At 42.4% G+C, this 5612-nt stretch overlaps 1 pseudogene; it reads left to right on the top strand.

The window, feature by feature from the left end:
- Positions 1-2093: 2093 nt before the first annotated feature.
- Positions 2094-2693, top strand: LOC106008558 (prefoldin subunit 4 pseudogene; annotated as a pseudogene).
- The last annotated feature ends 2919 nt before the right edge of the window (positions 2694-5612 follow it).

The raw sequence follows: 5612 nt of genomic DNA, 5'->3' as shown, positions 1-5612 counted from the left end.
TGATCAGGGATCCAGGCACTTGACCTTTATAGCCAAGAGGGAAGAAAGCCTGGGTACTGCACCAGCTGGCAGCAGACCTGGGCATCATCCATGTGGAGCTGGTTTTAGGCGCATATAGAATGAGAGTTGTGGGGTCAGGAAGGCTTCCACCCAGATTTTAGAAGAAGGCCTGGGAGGCCAGACAATGTGCCCCTGAGAGGACAGTGTGTGAAGCTGAGTGTGAACTTGAAGGTTCAGTGGAGACTCCAGAAGTTTGGAGAAGCCAGGAACATAGACCATCTGAGAAAAACTGTGATGTGGGAGCAGAGTTGGACCAAGAGAGAAGCCATGGGAGGTCCCATCACCAGAAGTGCCATAGGAGCAGAGCAACCCATGCCCTTTGGAATTCAAGTCTTGCTAAAAATTGCCTCGGATGCTGTACATGGACCTACAGGACTAAATGTTTGGCCTGCTGGATTTTGGATTTGCTTTTGTCCCATTCCTTTGTATCCTCCTACTTGTACCTTCTGAAATGGTAATGTCTATCTTGTTCCATTGAGTGTTGGAAGTGTTTAACTTTCTTTTCATTTGTACAGGGGCTCACAGCTAAGGGTTTGCCTTAAATTTCAGAGGAGGTTTGGGACTTAGATTTTCAGTAATGCTGAAACTGTTAAGACCTTGGAAACTCTTAGAGATGGACTAGATGCCCTTTTTTTGTAAAGGAATGAGTCTTTGGGGAGGGCAGGCACGAAATGCTACAGTTTGTGTCTAGATGTCCCTCAAAGCCTCATGTAGTCATAGGTGGGGCTTTTTCAGAGATGGCCGAATCTACGGTGTGTGATTGATCCATGGTGCAATGTTAGGATTAAGGGTGCTAGGATTAAGGGTGGGTGATTACTAAATCAGTCCACTGATTGATTGGCACTACTCAGTAGCCTATATAAAATATAAAAGGGGCAGAAAAAAAGCTGCTAAGGTTCCTTTTTGTTTGCTTTGCTACCTTCTTCCCACATGAATTGTTTCTCCTCTGTGATGCCTGTCTGCCATGCCACCCTTCCTTGGAGCCAGCTGATTATGGACTGAAACCTCTACAAACTGTGAGTCAAATAAACCTTTCTTCCTCAACTTTTCTTTTTTTTTTTTTTTTTGGTACCAGGGATCGAACTCGGGTCCTTGCACTTGCACAGCAGGTGGCGCAACCACTGAGCTAAATCCCCGGCCCCGTCTTCCTTCAACTTTGATGGACATTTCATCTCAGCAATGTAAAAAGTAACTAAAACACTGGCAGTGCACCCTTCTGCAGAAGTAAAGTTTGCCCTGCCAAAAAACTGTTCAAAAGTCTGGTTCTTTTGTCCTATTTGCAAGACTGAAAAATTTATTCCCAGTAGAGGCAAGAAGGACCAAGAATACTGTTGATTATTGAGCCATTTCTAAAGAAACTACCTGATACAATTTGACAAATATTTTGAAACAGTTGAAAATCAATCAAGGACTCAGGCAAAATGAAGGAAAATGTAAACTTCAACCAAGAAACTCACCAAAATTAGTCAATACCTGCTATTATCAGTGGCACAGAAGCCTCTTTCTTGTGCTTGCCACTAATCAGAAAAGACCAAGGAAAACGCAGTTATAGATATTATCCTGGCAAAAGTTACTCCCATGGATTTTCTTAGCACAGTTCCATGAAATCAGAATTCACTTTCAGTTATGCAGACCATAATACAGTACAACAAAACCACCTTGTTCTAAGTCATATTAACTCAAGCTTTATAAAAAGCCACAAATTGGCAAAGGCACTTTTATTCCTCACCAGTTTGCAACAGAACTCATCAAACACACCACTAGTATCTCTATACATTTCAAATCTCTTTTTGGGGGGGTCCGGAGCGGGGCTGGATGGTGTGCGGCCCCGAGGCCTGGGTTGGGGCCCGGCAGAGGCCCCGGACCCTTCGGGCAGCTCCGCGGCGAGGACCGGCGTCCCAGCGTCTCCGTGGGCCTCCCTCGGGGCCGGGACACTCAGGGGCTCAGGGCCGCCTCTGCCGGAGGAGCCGGGGTGCGCAGGCCCCGCGTCCCGCGCACTCAACCCGGGTCGTTCCTCAGCTCCTGCATCCTCCATGCGTCCATGGAGGGTGAGATGGGTGAGGGCCCAGCGGCCCCTGGCTTCTCTGTGATCCTCCCAGGCCCTCTTCGAGGACCCCGTTCCCCCATTTTACAGATGGAGAAACTTGGACACAGCGATTGCTAGTGCTGTAGTGACTCAGCTGGTGAGAAGCTCAGCTGGGGATCAAACTCAGCACATCTTTTTAATATGTATTTTTAGGTGATACATGAAATTGCTGCAGAAGATGTCAATGTTACTTTCGAAGATCAACAAAAGATAAATAAATTTGCGCAGAATACGCGTAGAATCACAGAGCTAAAGGAAGAAATAGAAGTAAAAAAGAAACAATTCCAGAATTTAGAAGATGCTTGTGACGACATCATGCTCCCAGATGATGACAGCTAATGATACCTTACCAGATTGGTGACGTTTTCATTAGCCATTCTCAAGAAGAAACACAAGGCATGTTAGAAAAAGCAAAGAAACATTTGCAAGAAGAAACTGATGCCTTAGAATCAGAGTAGAATCAATTCAGCGAGTGTTAGCAGATTTGAAAGTTCAGTTATATGCAAAATTCGGCAGCAACATAAACCTTGAAGCTGATGAAAGTTAAACATTTTATATTACCTTTTTAAATTTGTTTAATAAACTTGAATGTTGTTTAAAATGATAATTTCCCTTCAAATGACATGGAAAGGAAAACTTTCTTTTCTTAAAGTTTTCATTTATTTAGTGGAAACTTGCCTATTTTCATGTCTTGTTATTTATTTTATATTTTTAAAAGAAGACAGTATTCATCTAGGTATTTTGCATAATGATTATATCAATTCTAGGGGCTTTATGTTATGTTATTAAAATCAAACAATAAAAAAATAAATAAAATCTCTTTTTTGTGGATGAATGGTTGAAGAACCTCAACTCTATATTGTATCACAAAGAAGCATCAAAACATCTTGAAGGCCCAAGTGGCTTACATAAGTCTAGATGGTACTGAAACCCTGCTCCCCATCCTAGAATAGAGGTGGTTATATGAAGAGAAAGATAAAAGAAACAAAAGCAAACAAAAGCCTGGAAATGTTTTCTAATTCTGAATTTCAACTCACACTAATCATGGTCCCAATCACCCTGCTATGAGGTTGAACGAGCCACAAATGGTGAAGGCACTTGCCTCACCATAACTGGCACTGATGACCAGCCAATTGCCCAAAATGTCTTGCAGTACATCCAAAATGGCCCCAAATGGTGAAGGTCCTTGGTTCACCCAAATGGCAATGTGGAATGACCTAAGAGAAGGTTCAAATTATGGACATAGTAGATCTCTGGAGTGTAGTTTCAAGCAGGAAGCTAGGTGGAGCTCATCAGCTCCCCAACAACATTTTTTGTTTTTACCAACAAAATAGTTTATAGATTTTGTTTTTGGTACCGGGGATCGAACTCGGGTCCTTGCACTTGCACAGCAGGCGGAGAAACCACTGAGCTAAATTCCCGGCCCAAAATAGTTTATAGGTACCTGATGCTATGCATAGGAAAAGAAAAGATTCCTGGGGGCAAAAGTATTTCCCTCAGCTGCTGGAATGTCCCTCAAGTCCTAGCCATGGGTTCAGCTAGCCAGGAACAGTCAGTGCTGTGAGAGGATCATGAGTTTGTTCTAAAAAGGTAAACAGAACATGGAAATCCCGAGACACAGAGCATCTTGTGACAATATCTAACTGGAATGGTGAAGGAACCAACCATATACATGAAAAAAATGGATAATTCACATTCAGTTAGCTATTTTCTATACATTTGTCATATGAATATAAGTTTATGGCATCTATTTTATCAATAAGTAATAATTCCTGCATGTTTTGAATTCATATACAGTATCCTAGAAGTGTCTTCCTTCATTTATAAGCACAGAAAGAAAATAAGGATGATCCTAGTTTAAATACACAGACTTAATTTGGTTATATTTACATCATAACTCATCGATATTGGTGTAAAGCAGATGAATAAACTGTACTGAGGTGCACACTGCAGTGACCTTAAGTCCAATGACTTGAAGCTGTGATGAAACTTGAGTCTAGGTGCTCCTGGGCTGTAGATCTCTTTGGAGTGTTGCCTCCAGCTACTCAGAATAGCTCTAGAAAGAGTGGTGAGAGCCAGAAGCTGCAGAGCAGTGGAAAGTAGGTAACACATGTGTCAATTCTATTGAGGGTATTGTCTTTTCAGAGGTTCTTACTAGTCACCATGGTGCTTTCCCTGGGAAGTGCTTTTGATATACAAAGAGTTGCTGGTATTACACTGAAACATGTTCATATGAAGAAAATCTATGAGGAGCATTCATAGAAATAATTCATTTATATAGTTTTTCAAAGAAAGGGTTGATGTATTTGACAGTCTATTTGGTTCAGACACCTACAGTTAATTTTACTAACTTTTTTGTTGTAGGTGCAAAATACCTGACATACAGGACTTAAAAATAAAAGGATTATTTTAGCTCATGATTTCAGAGCTTGAAGTCAGTTGTTATTTGATCTCAATGGAGAAAAATGTCACAGTGGAAGGAAATGAAGAAAGAAAAATAACTGCTGCATGAGAACCAGGAAGCACAAAGCAAAACAGGTGCCAGAGAGGAAGAAGGAGAGAGAAGACAAGGTCCCTAATGTCACACCTCCACGAGAACCAGACACACGTGCAGTGTGCTTTACCAACATCCTACACACCTCTCATGCCAAACAAGTTAGTAATCAAGACTGTCATATGACTCCAGGTAATATTTTCCTTCTGGTAATAACTACTGAGGAGGGAACTACAGGCCATAGGGAGCTTACAGTCTGAAGTCTTTAGGTTTTCCTGTCTCAACGCCAGAAAGGACATTAATTCGGCAATCATATGGGTCTTTGGCATGTATTTTCTTGGCTTAGGATGAGTAAATCAAGAGATATACTATGAGAAAGTCTTGTCCATGAAGTCAACAACCGTATTCCTAATTTCTCACCCCTCAGAACAGCAGGGCCTCCCTCTCTTGTACTGTGTCTTGGCTTTGCCTGCCTCATGATGCTCTCTCACAGTGATTTCTCCATAGTGAATTAACTCTGGAACTGGCTTAGCAGACCGGTGACCCCATTTGGAATAGCAACACACAGGAAGAGCACACTAAGTCCAGTAAGAAGGCATGATAGTGCATCCCTGTAAACCGAGCACTAGGGAGCCGATGCAGGAGGATCACAGCGAGGTTAAAACCAGTCTGAGCTACTTAGTGAGTTCAAGAACAGAATAAATTACATAGCAAGACAACAACAACAACGACAGAAGCAGCTCTACAAAGTCAGGAGTAAACTCTTCTTAAATGAAGACTAAGACAGGTCAGCATCCTGGGGGACAAATTGGACAAGAAGTGTCTGGGTTATCATCACCCATTCGAGTTGCGCTCACACTGCTAAGGATTGGCGTCTGTTGTCATTCTCAGCTCAGAGGTGAGCAGTGGAGTGGGAGCCAATCAGTGTTGAGGGGGCGGGCTGTATGAACTGTCCAATCAGGGGCTCGGGGA

This window comes from Heterocephalus glaber, unplaced genomic scaffold (assembly GCF_053883595.1).
Source record: "Heterocephalus glaber isolate CG9 unplaced genomic scaffold, H.glaber_assembly_v1.0 deba00001707, whole genome shotgun sequence".
In the NCBI taxonomy this organism is placed as follows: domain Eukaryota; kingdom Metazoa; phylum Chordata; class Mammalia; order Rodentia; family Bathyergidae; genus Heterocephalus; species Heterocephalus glaber.
This window is presented reverse-complemented; position numbering and strand designations above follow the sequence as displayed.